This window comes from Macaca mulatta, chromosome X, assembly GCF_049350105.2.
Source record: "Macaca mulatta isolate MMU2019108-1 chromosome X, T2T-MMU8v2.0, whole genome shotgun sequence".
Lineage (NCBI taxonomy): Eukaryota > Metazoa > Chordata > Mammalia > Primates > Cercopithecidae > Macaca > Macaca mulatta.
In genome coordinates, this window is record NC_133426.1 from 46079949 (window position 1) to 46095347 (window position 15399).

Consider the following 15399-nt stretch of genomic DNA (forward strand, 5'->3'; position numbering starts at 1 on the left):
ACTGATAGTTGACAAAAGAACAAAGGCAATTCAATGGAGCAGCGATAGTCTTTTCAACAAATGTTGCTGAAACAACTGGACATCCACATGCAAAAGAAGTCAATCTAGACTCAAACCTTACATTCTTCACAAAAATTAAAATCAATTAAAGATTTAAATGTAAAACACAAAACTATAAAATTCCTAGAACATAACTTAGGAAAAAAGTTAGATGACCTTGGGTTTGGTGATGACTTTTTAAATATGACACAGAAAGCACACTCCATGCAAGAAAGAATTGATAACTTGGACCTAATTAAAATTAAAATTTTATGCTCTGCAAAATATACTGTCAAGAGAGTGAAAAGACAAGTCACAGTCTGTGAGAAAATATCTTCAAAAGACACACTTGATAAAGAACTGTTATCTAAAATATACAAAGAACTTTTAAAATTTAACAATAAGAAAATGAACAACCTGATTTTTAAAAATGGGTCAAGACTTTAACAGAAACCTTACCAACAAAGATACATAGATCGCAAATACACACTTGAAAAGATGCTCCATGTAATATGTCTTCAGAGAGATGCAAATTAAAACAACATTGAGATAGCACTACATGCCTATTAAAATAGTGACAATCCAAAACACTGGCAACACCAAATGCTGGTAAGAATCTGGAGCAACAGGAATTCTCATTCACTGCTGATTGAACTGCAAAGGGTTACATCCATTTTAGAAAATATTTGGCAGTTTCTTACAAAACATTCTCTTACCATATGATCCAGCAATCATGCTCCTTGGTGTTTACCCAAAGGAGTTGAAAACATGTCCACACAAAAACCTGCACATGAATGTTTTCAGCAGCTTTATTCGTAATTGCCAAAACGTGGAAGCAACCAAGATATCCTTCTGTAGGTAAGTGAATAAACTGTGTTATGTTCATACAATGGAATAGTATTCAGTTTTAAGAAGCAATGAATTATCAACCCATTGAAAGACATGGATGAAGCTTAAATGCATATTACTAAGTGAAAGAAGCCAATCTGAAATGGATCTATAATGTATAATTACAACTCTTTGATGTTCTGTGAAGGCAAAACTATGAAGACAGTAAAAACATCAGCGGTTTCCAGGGTTTAGAGGAAAGAAAGGGATGAATAGCCAGGTCACAGAGAAATTTTAGGGCAGCAAAACTGCTCTGTATGATACTATAACGGTAAATACATGTCATCATGTACTTGCCTAAACGCATAGAATGTACAACACCAAGTGTGAATCCTAATGTAAACTACAAACTTTAAGTGATAATGATGTGTCAGTGTAGGTTCATGAATTGTAACAAATGTAACTCTCTGGCGGGCTGGGGGTGGGGGGATATTGCTAGAAGGGGAGACTGTGCACATGTGGGTGAAGGGGTTACATGGGACATCTCAGTACCTTCTGCTCAATTTTGCTGTGAACCTAAAATTGCTCTAAAAAATTAAAGTCTATTTTTTTTAAAGATGGCAGCCACCTCTGTCTTGTTCTTAAGTTTTATGGCATGTTTTCAGTTTTTCAAATGATGTTTCCCATAAATTGTGATAGATACTTTTATTAGGTTAGAGAAGTTACCTTTTTTTCTGAATTTGCTAAAGGATTTTTTTCTGCATTGACTTTTATTGAGTATGTTTTTTATATCATTCTATATGATATTTCTACTTTTATCTGTTAATATAGCATATTTATTACATTAATAGACTTTTTTGAAATTCAAGTAACTGTATTTAAATTCAAAAACAATTCTTAAAACTGCATTAAGAGTCAAGACCCTTTTGTATTATAAAAATCACAAGTATTTCTAAGAGACAAAATACTTCTAGGTTAACTAGACCAGATCTGACTGACTGACTTTGGACTTTATTCTTTAAACAAATTGCAGAGAATAGAGAAAAAGGTTATTTACAGAAAACAATATCTACATATGTACTTAGAGGTACAAATTTTGTGGCAGAAAAGACTTCAGTATATGCTGGCATCTCAGAAGCAGTTCTCAAAGAGCTTAGTTTTATTTTCTTGAATTTTAAGAATGTCTAAGGTCCTTCTTCATCCTTGATCTTGGGAGCCAAGTAGTACTTTAAGTGTCCCATATCAGCAATTTTATAGTCTACAACAAGGTGTATGTCTGCAGACATATTGAGTGCCACCATTGAAGAGAGTGGAGTTGCTTTTGTAAGGAAGTTCAGGTACCTCAGTGCAAAAGTTAGCTGAACTGGTTCATTCATTCCCATGGTAACAGCTTCCTCCTCTTTATCGACAGTACTTGCCTGTGACAATTTGTTTCCATTTCCAAGGTCTCCACTTGCAGAAAATTTAATTCCATCTTTTACACAGGAAATTACAACAGCATCTCCAATATGACTGAGATAATATACATATACATGAAAATTCATCAGAAGGCATCTTTGCTATGGAGTGGTACTCTTGTTCTGCAATTCCAAGTTGTTCAACATCCAAATTCATCGACTTAATTTCATAGTCTGAAAACTTCTCCTGATTTGAAGCTTCAAATAATAGCACCAAGGTATCCACACTATCTTCAGTCCTTAGTGTGACGATATCTTCATTGCCAGCGCATTTTAGTATTTTGGATATAATACTGAGGTTCGTGCCCATGGCCAGGTTGCAGTCGCAGCGGTAAGTGTCAAAGCCCTCAGACGGCAGGGTGAACTGCATCAAGGAGACGTGGGACGAGTCTAAGCTCTGCAGGTTCACACCGCTCAAGTTGATGTCCCAGCAGGCGTCGTTGATGAGATCCTTGAGTGCTTCCAACGCCTTCTTCAGGACAGATCCCTGGACCAGGCGTGCCTGGAACATGGTGATGGAGTGACAACAACGCGGCTACAGGCGGGTGGAAAATAGGAAAGTCTAGCCCATTTTGGCTTCACGAGTCTCAGAGCAAGCGGGCAAAAGCCATGGGGAGAGGCTAAGACCTAGAATGACGACGATTAATAGACTTTTTTATGTTTAACCACCTTGCATCACCGGAATGTACTCTACTTATTCCTGGGATAAACTCTACCTGGTTGTCCTAAACAGAATTCTAAGATGGCCCTTGTGATTCCCACTCCCTGATATCCATGCCTTTGTGTAATCATCTCCCTTTGAGTGTGAGTAGAACATATAACTTGCTTCTAACCAATAGAATTTGGCAAAGCAAAGGGATTTTTCAGGTGCAATTAAAGTCCCTATTCATTTGACTGTGAGTTAATTAAAAGAGATTTCCTGGGTGGGCTTGACCTACTCAGGCAAGCTCTTTAAAAGAGGGTCTAGTGATTAGAGAGATTCTACTGCTGGCCTTGAAGAAACATGCCCCTATGAGTTCCACAGCTTCAAGAAAATGAGTTCTGCCAACAACTTGTGAGCTTGGAAGAAGACTACAACACTCACATGGGACCCAGCTCTGCCCAACAAGTTAACTGCAGCCTATGAGACCCTAAGCAGAGAATCTAGTTAGGCTGTGTCTGAATTTCTGAACTACAGAAACTGAGATAGTAAATGAATGTTGTTTCAAACCGCTACATTGTGTGGTTATTTGTTACACAGCAATAGAAAACTAATACATTGGTATATTTTTAAATTTGCACTGTCTGTTTTCAGAACTTTAATATCTATGTTTATACGTGAGAAAGGTTTAATTTTTTGCACTGTTTTTATTCCATTTTTGTGATCAAGTTTTTATTAGCCTCATAAATGAATTCTTATGTTCTCTGGAACAGTTTATATAACATGGGGAGAATGTATTCCTTGAAAGTTGATAAGAATTGTCTATAAAATTAATGGGGCCTGATATCTTTTGAATAAGACAGTTGATTACTTTTGAAAACTTTTAGTGGTTAATTGATACCTTGAGTCAATTTTTTATAATTTAAATTATCTTAGAAATTATTTCATCTTTGTCAGATGGATAGATTGCAAGGATTTTCTCCCATTCTGTAGGTTACCTGTTCACTCTGATGATAGTTTCTTTTGCTGTGCAGAAGCTCTTTAGTTTAATTAGATCCTATTTGTCAATTTTGGTTTTGTTGCAATTGCTTTTGGTGTTTTAGTCATGAAGTGTTTGCCCATGCCTATGTCCTGAATGGTATTGCATAGGATTTCTTCTAGGGTTTTTATGGTTTTAGGTTTTACATTTAAGTCTTCAATTCATTTTGAGTTAATTTTTGTATAAGGTGTAAAGAAGGGGTCCAGTTTCAGTTTTCTGCATATGGCTAGCCAGTTTTTTCCCAGCACCATTTATTAAATAGGGAAAGCCCTATTGCTTATTTTGTCAGGTTTGTTGAAGATCAGCTGGTTGTAGATGTGTGGTGTTATTTCTGAGGCCTCTATTCTGTTCCATTGGGCTATAATCCAGAATCTACAAGGAACATAAACAAATTTATAAGAAAAAAACAAACAAACCCATCAAAAAGTGGGTGAAGGATATGAACAGCCACTTCTCAAAATAAGACATTTATGCAGCCAACAGGCATATGAAAAAAAGCTCATCATCACTGGTCGTTAGAGAAATGCAAATCAAAACCACATGAGATACCATCTCACTCCAGTTAGAATGGCAATCATTAAAAAGTAAGGAAACAACAGATGCTGACAAGGCTGTGGAGAAAGGAACTCTTTTACACTGTTGGTGGAAGTGTAAATTAGTTCAACCATTGTGGAAGACAGTGTGGCCATTCCTCAAGGATTGAGAACCAGAAATACCATTTGACCCGCCAGTCCCATTACAGGATATATACCCAAAGAATTATAAATCATTCTACTATAAAGACACATGCACACGTATGTTTATTGCAGCACTATTTACAACAGCAGACTTGGAACCAACCCAAATGTGCATCAGTGATAGACTAGATAAAGAAAATGTGGCATATATACACCATGGAATACTATGCAGCCATAAAAAACAGTGAGTTCGTGTCCTTTGCAGGGACATGGATGAAGCTGGAAACCATCATTCTCAGCAAAGGAACAGAAAACACAGGAACAGAAAACAAAATACTACATGTTCTTACTTATAAGTGGGAGTTAAACAATGAGAACACATGGATACAGGGAGGGGAACATCACATACCAGGCCTGTCAGGGGGTGGGAGGCAGAGCATTAGGACAAATACCTAATGCATGTGGGGCATGAAACGTAGATGACGGGTTGATAGGTGCAGCAAGCCACCATGGCACATGTATACCTATGTAACAAACCTGCACATTCTGCACATGTATCCCAGAACTTAGAGTAAAATTTTAAAAAAAGAAAAAGTTATAATTGTAAAAAAAAGCAGTGTACATTAAGAAACATGAGAAAATAGGTGTGGAGCAAGATGGCCGAATAGGAACAGCTCCAGTCTCCAGCTCCCAGCGCCAGCAACACAGAAGACGGGTGATTTCTGCATTTTCAACTGAGGTACCGGGTTTATCTCACTAGGGAGTGCCAGACAATCAGTGCTGGTCAGCTGCTGCAGTCCGACCAGGGAGAGCTGAATCAGGGCGAGGCATCGCCTCACCTGGGAAGTGCAAGGGGGAAGGGAATCCCTTTTCCTAGCCAGGGGAACTGAGACACACAACACCTGGAAAATTGGGTAACTCCCACCCCAATACTGCACTTTACCAAGGGTCTTAGCAAACGGCACACCAGGAGATTATATCCCACACCTGACCGGGAGGGTCCCACGCCCGCGGAACCTCCCTCATTGCTAGGACAGTTGTCTGCGATCTAACGTCAAGGCAGCAGCGAAGCTGGGGGAGGGGCGCCCACCATTGCTGAGGCTTAAGTAGGTAAACAAAGCCGTGAGGAAGCTCGAACTGGGTGGAGCCCACAGCAGCTCAAGGAGGCCTGCCTGTCTCTGTAGACTCCACCTCTGGGGACAGGGCACAGCTAAACAACAACAAAAAAAAGCAGCAGAAACCTCTGCAGATGCAAACGACCCTGTCTGACAGCTTTGAAGAGAGCAGTGGATCTCCCAACATGGAGGTTGAGATCTGAGAATGGACAGACTGCCTGCTCAAGTGGGTCCCTGACCCCTGAGTAGCCTAACTGGGAGACATCCCCCACTAGGGGCAGACCGACACCCCACACACCACACGGCGGGGTATGCCCATGAGACAAAGCTTCCAAAGCAAGAATCAGACAGGTACATTTGCTGTTCAGCAATATTCTATCTTCTGCAGCCTCTGCTGCTGATACACAGGCAAACAGGGTCTGGAGTGGACCTCAAGCAATCTCCAACAGACCTACAGCTGAGGGTCCTGACTGTTAGAAGGAATACTAACAAACAAGAAGGACACCCACACCAAAACCCCATCAGTACATCACCATTATCAAAGACCAAAGGCAGATAAAACCACAAAGATGGGGAAAAAGCAGGACAGAAAAGCTGGAAATTCAAAAAATTAGAGCACATCTCCCCCTCCAAAGGAAGGCAGCTCATTGCCAGCAACGGATCAAAGCTGGACGGAGAATGACTTTGACGAGTTGAGAGAAGAAGGCTTCAGTCCATCAAACTTCTCAGAGCTAACGGAGGAATTACGTACACAGTGCAAAGAAACTAAAAATCTTGAAAAAAGAATGGAAGAATGGATAACTAGAATAATCAATGCAGAGAAGGCCATAAATAAACTGACAGAGATAAAAACCAAGACACAAGAAATACGTGAGAAATGCACAAGCTTCAGTAACTGACTAGATCAACTGGAAGAAAGAGTATCAGCAATTGAGGATCAAATGAATGAAATGAAGTGAGAAGAGAAGTCTAAATAAAAAGGAGGAAAAAGAAATGAATAAAGCCTTCAAGAAGTATGGGATTATGTGAAAAGACCAAATCTACATCTGATTGGGGTGCCTGAAAGTGAGGGGGAAAATGGAACCAAGTTGGAAAACACTCTTCAGGATATCATCCAGGAGAACTTCCCCAACCTAGTAAGGCAGTCCAACATTCAAATTCAGGAAATACAGAGAACGCCACAAAGATACTCCTCGAGAAGAGCAACTCCAAGACACATAATTGTCAGATTCACCAAAGTTGAAATGAAGGAAAAACTGTTAAGAGCAGCCAGAGAGAAAGGTCAAGTTACCCACAAAGGGAAGCCCATCAGACTAACAGCAGATCTCTTGGCAGAAACTCTACAAGTCAGAAGAGAGTGGGGGCCAATATTCAACAGTCTTAAAGAAAAGAATTTTCAACCTAGAATTTCATATCCAGCCAAACTAAGTTTCATAAGTGAAGGAGAAATAAAATCCTTTAAAGATAAGCAAATGCTTAGAGATTTTGTCACCACCAGGCCTGCCTTACAAGAGACCCTGAAGGAAGCACTAAACATGGAAAGGAACAACCGGTACCAGCATTGCAAAAACAGGCCAAATGTAAAGACCATCGATGCTAGGAAGAAACTGCATCAACTAACGAGCAAAATAACCAGTTAATATCATAATGACAAGATCAAGTTCACACATAACAATATTAACCTTAAATGTAAATGGTCTAAATGGTCCAATTAAAAGACACAGACTGGCAAACTGGATAAAGAGTCTGCTGTATACAGGAGACCCATCTCACATGCAGAGACACACATAGTTTCAAAATAAAGGGATGGAGGAAGATCTACCAAGCAAATGGAGAATAAAATAAAGCAGGGGTTGCAATCCTAGTCTTTGATAAAACAGACTTTAAACCATCAAAGATCAAAAGAGACAAAGAAGGCCATTACATAATGGTAAAGGGATCAATTCATTGGGAAAAGCTAACTATCCTAAATATATATGCATCCAATACAGGAGCACCCAGATTCATAAAGCAAGTCCTTAGAGACTTACAAAGAGACTTAGACTCACATACAATAATAATGGGAGACTTCAACACTCCACTGTCAACATTAGACAGATCAACGAGACAGAAAGTTAACAAGGATATCCAGGAATTGAACTCAACTCTGCACCAAACGGACCTAATAGACATCTACAGAACTCTCCACCCCAAATCAACAGATTATACATTCTTCTCAGCACCACATCGCACTTATTCCAAAATTGACCACATAGTTGGAAGTAAAGCACTCCTCAGCAAATGTACAAGAACAGAAATTATAACAAACTGTCTCTCAGACCACAGTGCAATCAAACTAGAACTCAGGACTAAGAAACTCAATCAAAACCTCTCAACTACATGAAAACTGAACAACCTGCTCCTGAATGACTACTGGGTACATAACGAAATGAAGGCAGAAATAAAGATGTTCTTTGAAACCAATGAGAACAAAAATACAACATACCAGAATCTCTGGGGCACATTTAAAGCAGTGTGTAGAGGGACATTTATAGCACTAAATGCCCACAAGAGAAAGCAGGAGAGATCTAAAATTGATATCCTAACATCAAAATTAAAAGAACTAGAGAAGCAAGAGCAAACACATTCAAAACTTAGCATAAGGCAAGAAATAACTAAGATCAGAGCAGAACTGAAGGAGATAGAAACACAAAAAATCCTCCAAAAAATCAATGAATCCAGGAGCTGGTTTTTTGAAAAGATCAACAAAATTGATAGGCCACTAGCAAGACTAATAAAGAAGAGAAGAGAGAAAAATCAAATAGACACAATAAAAAATGATAAAGGGGATATCACCACCGACCCCACAGAAATACAAACTACCATCAGAGAATACTATAAACACCTCTACGCAAATAAACTGGAAAATCTAGAAGAAATGGATAATTTCCTGGACACTTACACTCTTCCAAGACTAAACCAGGAAGAGGTTGAATCCCTGAATAGACCAATAGCAGGCTCTGAAATTGAGGCAATAATTAATAGCCTACCAACCAAAAAAAGTCCAGGACCAGATGGATTCACAGCTGAATTCTACCAGAGGTACAAGGAGGAGCTGGTACCATTCCTTCTGAAACTATTCAAATCAATAGAAAAAGAGGGAACCCTCCCTAACTCATTTTATGAGGCCAACATCATCCTGATACCAAAGCCTGGCAGAGACACAACAAAAAAAGAGAATTTTAGACCAATATCCCTGATGAACATTGATGCAAAAATCCTCAATAAAATACTGGCAAACCGAATCCAGCAGCACATCAAAAAGCTTATCCACCATGATCAAGTGGGCTTCATCCCTGGGATGCAAGGCTGGTTCAACATTCACAAATCAATAAATGTAATCCAGCATATAGACAGAACCAAAGACAAAAACCACATGATTATCTCAATAGATGCAGAAAAGGCCTTTGACAAAATTCAACAGCCCTTCATGCTAAAAACTCTCAATAAATTCGGTATTGATGGAACGTATCTCAAAATAATAAGAGCTATTTATGACAAACCCACAGCCAATATCATACTGAATGGGCAAAAACTGGAAAAATTCCCTTTGAAAACTGGCACAAGACAGGGATGCCCTCTCTCACCACTCCTATTCAACATAGTGTTAGAAGTTCTGGCTAGGGAAATCAGGCAAGAGAAAGAAATAAAGGGTATTCAGTTAGGAAAAGAAGAAGTCAAATTGTCCCTGTTTGGAGATGACATGATTGTATATTTAGAAAACCCCATCATCTCAGCCCAAAATCTCCTTAAGCTGATAAGCAACTTCAGCAAAGTCTCAGGATACAAAATCAATGTGCAAAACTCACAAGCATTCATATACACCAGTAACAGACAAACACAGAGCCAAATCATGAATGAACTTCCATTCACAATTGCTTCAAAGAGAATAAAATACCTAGGAATCCAACTTACAAGGGATGTAAAGGACATCTTCAAGGAGAACTACAAACCACTGCTCAGTGAAATAAAAGAGGACACAAACAAATGGAAAAACATGCCATGTTCATGGATAGGAAGAATCAATATCGTGAAAATGGCCATACTGCCCAAGGTTATTTATAGATTCAATGCCATCCCTATCAAGCTACCAATGACTTTCTTCACAGAATTGGAAAAAACTGCTTTAAAGTTCATATGGAACCAAAAAAGAGCCCGCGTTGCCAAGACAATCCTAAGTCAAAAGAACAAAGCTGGAGGCATCACGCTACCTGACTTCAAACTATACTACAAGGCTACAGTAACCAAAACAGCATGGTACTGGTACCAAAACAGAGATATAGACCAATGGAACAGAACAGAGTCCTCAGAAATAATACCACACATCTACAGCCATCTGATCTTTGGCAAACCTGAGAAAAACAAGAAATGGGGAAAGGATTCCCTATTTAATAAATGGTGCTGGGAAAATTGGCTAGCCATAAGTAGAAAGCTGAAACTGGATCCTTTGCTTACTCCTTATATGAAAATTAATTCAAGATGGATTAGAGACTTAAATGTTAGACCTAATACCATAAAAACCCTAAAAGAAAATCTAGGTAATAACATTCAGGACATAGGCATGGGCAAGGACTTCATGTCTAAAACACCAAAAGCAATGGCAACAAAAGCCAAAATTGACAAATGGGATTTAATTAAACTAAAGAGCTTCTGCACAGCGAAAGAAACTACCACCAGAGTGAACAGGCAACCTACAGAATGGGAGAACATTTTTGCAATCTACTCATCTGACAAAGGGCTAATATCCAGAACCTACAAAGAACTCAAACAAATTTACAAGAAAAAAACAACCCCATCAAAAAGTGGGCAAGGGATATGAACAGACATTTCTCAAAAGAAGACATTCATACAGCCAACAGACACACGAAAAAATGCTCATCATCACTGGCCATCAGAGAAATGCAAATCAAAACCACAATGAGATACTATCTCACACCAGTTAGAATGGCAATCATTAAAAAGTCAGGAAACAACAGGTGCTGGAGAGGATGTGGAGAAATAGGAACACTTTTACACTGTTGGTGGGATTGTAAACTAGTTCAACCATTATGGAAAACAGTATGGTGATTCCTCAAGGATCTAGAACTAGAAGTACCATATGACCCAGCCATCCCATTACTGGGTATATACCCAAAGGATTATAAATCATGCTGCTATAAAGACACATGCACACGTATGTTCATTGCGACACTGTGACACTATTCACAATAACAAAGACTTGGAATCAACCCAAATGTCCATCAGTGACAGACTGGATTAAGAAAATGTGGTACATATACACCATGGAATACTATGCAGCCATAAAAAAGGATGAGTTTGTGTCCTTTGTAGGGACATGGATGCAGCTGGAAACCATCATTCTCAGCAAACTATTGCAAGAACAGAAAACCAAATACCACATGTTCTCACTCATAGGTGGGAACTGAACAATGAGATCACTTGGACTCGGGAAGGGGAACATCACACACTGGGGCCTATTATGGGGAGGGAGAAGAGGGGAGGGTTTGCATCGGGAGTTATACCTGATGTAAAGGACGAGTTGATGGGTGCAGCACAGCAACATGGCACAAGTACACATATGTAAGAAACTTGCACATTATGCACATGTATCCTAGAACTTAAAGTATAATAATAATAAAAAATAAATAAATAAGAATTTTCACTTCAGGTTCAAATTACTTCTTGAAAATCCTAAAAAAACAAAAACAAAACAAAACAAAAAAAGAAACATGAGAAAATAGCATGATATATGCAACTTAATAATTCATATATGCAACTCAATAATATGCGATTTTAAAAAAGAAATTATTTCATCTAAGTTTCTAACCATATTATTTATATTCTGTTTATCTTTTAATTTTAGAAAACTCCTTGTTTGTAATGTTATATCTCACTGTTCCTAATATTGTTTACTTGTGTGCTTTTCGTGTGATTTCCTTTTTTTTGTTCAATATTACTAGAGATATGTTCAATTTATGGATTTTGTAACAGTTTTTATTTTTGTCGATGCTATGTAGTTTTCGACTTTATTTTTACAGCTCTTGTCCCCTTTATAACTTATTTGCAATGTTAGTCTTTCTATTTTTATTTACTATTTGTCTTTATAAAAGTTTGTGTGTGTGTGTGTATGCATATATTTGGAAGAGTCACAGAATTGTGCAAATAGATTGTTTCATAACAAATAACACTGTCCTGCCACACCTTCCCCATTCCTACTCCCCAGAAGCAACCATGTTCATTCTTTTAGCTATTACTTATGATTCATGTATCTTAAAAACATGGCTTATATTGCTACTTCTTGCTTTCGTAGTTTTAAACATTATCCATTGATGTCCCAATACAGAATATTGGTATCTGGGTTTAGTTATCGCTCACTGTTACTCAATCCCCACTACATTCCCTCATGCCGTATTTTCCTTGTGCCCTGTCCTTCCAGAACAGTTATATGGTTTCTTTGGTTAAATCATAATCATTTAACCATAATTGAGTCATTATTGGGACTATATAAATGGTATTTATCTTGGAATATTTTTTTCCTGCATAATCTTTTCTTTTCTTGTAGTTGATATCTTTTTGTTTTGTTCGCAAATGCTTCCCCCTAAAATTATGCTCCATTGTGTAAATAGCCTCATAATAGAATAATATAATATTGGATTCTATTTTTGTTTTTTATCTTCTTGAAGAAATCCCTTCTGGAAACTACTGATTGCTCTCTCCCTGATCTGCAGTTGTCTTTCTGAGATTTCACATCAGCAGTAATAGGGGGAATTTCCTTCCTTCTTTCTTATATCAGCCCCCATTACTTGAATCCCATGTTTTCCTCTTTCTTGGTTTACTCCTTCACTTTCTGGGAGGCAAAAATGTTTGAGATCTTGCATGTGGGGAAAAAACTGCCTTTATGCTACCCTGACACTTATTTGATAGTTTAGCTGCTTGTTAAAACCTTGGTTGTAATTATTTTCAAGAATGGTGCTGCTCTATTGGTTTTGGGCTTTCGTTGTTGCTGGTTAGAACTCCAGTGCTATTCTGACTCTTTTACATTCCTGTTAAACCTTTTCCTTTTCTCCTCTTTGGAAGCTGCAGGATCTCCAGTGCCCTAAAATTTTGTGAAGACATGCCTAGATTTGAGCCCTTCAATTGATTGATCCATTTAGTTGTGAAACAGGTCTTTCAGATATGGGAAACATTCTTACATCGTTTCATCTGTGACTTCTGCGTTATTTTCTTTGTTCTCTGTATCTGTTTGTCTTTCCTTATGAATTCCTATTATTTAGATGTAAAACCTCAACAGGTAGCTTATCTTTTATCTTTCATTTTCATAATGTTGTCTTGTTGCTGTTTTCCGGGAAATTTTTCTCAAAATTACACTCCATTTTATTGAAAAATGTCCATGTTTTTATTTCTTTGTTCTTATTGTTGTTTCCTGAATGTGATTTTTTTGTAGTTTCCTGTTCTTGTTTCAAGGAAGATTTTTTTTTAAGTTTCCTAGTCCCATAAAGTCTCTATTTCTTCCATATTAACTGACTCTCTGTCATTTCTTTTCCAGTTTCTGGAAGAGAACACAACTTTTTTATTTTCAATTAAAGTCTTTATTTTCAATCTTTTTCATTTTTAAATAATTACATTTTAAAAAGACTATAAATTTCTCTCTAAACACTGCTTTAGCTGCATGTTACAAGTTTTGAAATGTAGTATTTTCATTGTCATTCAGGTCTAAATTTCTATTTTGCAATTTTCATTGTTTCTTATTAAGCATGAGTTAGTTCCAGGAACATTTAAAAGTTTACAAACATTGTGTTTTTAACTACCTTTTTCTGGTGCTTGATTTCTAATTCAATTTTATTGTGATCAAGGAAGAACATAGTCAATATGATAACAGATCTTTTACACTTTTTAGAAACTTTAAGTTCTATTAAGTGGCTAGTTTTTATAAATATTCCATCTATATTTGGAAATAATGTATATTTTATATTTATTGAATGCTAACTTTGTTGTTCCTTTGAAGAACAAAATTCCTTCTTGTAAGAGAAAAAAACCCTGTTTTTCCTTTCTGCTCTCTACTTGCACACTCAACACATAGCACATGGACAGCAGATTCTCCAAGGGACACCAGCTGTGTGTCCTCCAATTCAATTCTGACACTATTGTCAAATTCCATAGGTTGAGGGCCCAGTCCCACAAGACTGTCCCCCACTTCGGATGATAGACACAAGCCCCAGGTTGTGATCTGTACTTTTGACCTATCAATCAGCAGTAAATTGGAGTTCCCATGACTCTCTCCTTGGATCCTATTAATTTGCTAGAGCATTGCATAGAGCTCAGGGAAATACTTATGTTTACCAATTTATTATAAAGAATATTAAAAAGGATACAGATAAACAGCCAGATGGAAGAGATGCACAGGGCAACCATGTGGGAAGGGGAACAGAGTTTTCATCCCCTTTCTGAGCATGCCACACTCGAGGAACCTCCATGTGTTCAGATATCTAGAAGTTCTCTGAACCAGCTTCATGTGTAGGTATGATTGACTAAATCATTGGCCATTGGTGATCAACTCAACCTTCAGCCCCTCTTCCCTCCCCAAAGGTTGGGAGGTGGGGCTAAATATCATGACCTTCTAATAATATGTTGGCATTTCCAGTGACTACCCTCCTTCCTGAAGATATTTAGGGGCCCCAGTCACCAGTCATCTCATTAGTATACAAAAGATTCTCATCTCTTTAGAGAACCCAAGGGCTTTGGTAGCTGTATGTAAGAAAATGGGGACAAAGACCAAATATATATTTTGCAATATCACAGATTCTACACCCTTAATAATTTTTTATCTTCTTGATCTATCAATTTATAGTAGAGATGATTTTAAATCTCCTATTATTATTGTGGATTTTTGTTGTATATCCCTTGAGGCAACATTGTCAGTTGCATACAAGTTGAAAACAAATATCTTTCTGGCAGAATTTTCACTTCATTGTATTATTGCTAGTTATCTGTCTTTATTACAGTTAGTGCTTTTGGCTTCCAACTTTAACTTGACTTATATGAATATAATTTAACAGCTTTTTATAGTTAGTATTTGCATGGGTTTTTAAATTTTATTTTGTGGATAATTTTGTGGATAGGTGTGTATGTTTATGGGGTATATGAGATGTCTTGATAAGGTATGCAATGTGTAAAAATCACATCATGGAAGATGGGGTATCCATCCCTGCAAGCATTTATCCTTTGTTTTACAATCCAATTATACTCTTTTAGTTATTTTTAAATGTACATCTAAATTATTATTGACTATAGACACCCTGTTGTGCTATCAAATACTAGGCCTTATCTATTCATTTTAGATATATCTGTAACCATCCCCACTTCCAGCTCAACCCCCATGACTCTTTCCAGCCTCTGGTAAACATCTTTCTACTCTCTCTCTTTTTTAAAAAAATTTTTTAACTGTTATTTTCAGTTCAGGGTACAAGTGTAGGTTTGTTACATAGGTAAACTTGGGTCATGGGGATTCGTTGTATAAATTATTTCATAACCTAGGTATTAAGCCTAGTATCCATTAGTTATTTTT

The 15399-nt window shown here is 37.5% G+C and overlaps 1 long non-coding RNA gene and 1 pseudogene across 1 annotated transcript in view; one reads left to right on the forward strand and one right to left on the reverse strand.

Annotated features, from left to right (window-relative positions):
• Positions 1–15399, forward strand: part of LOC144338565 (uncharacterized) — a 371807-nt gene that overhangs the window by 199400 nt on the left and 157008 nt on the right. The gene's annotated exons all lie outside the window — the stretch shown is intronic.
• LOC704156 (proliferating cell nuclear antigen pseudogene) lies at positions 2052–2835 on the reverse strand (annotated as a pseudogene).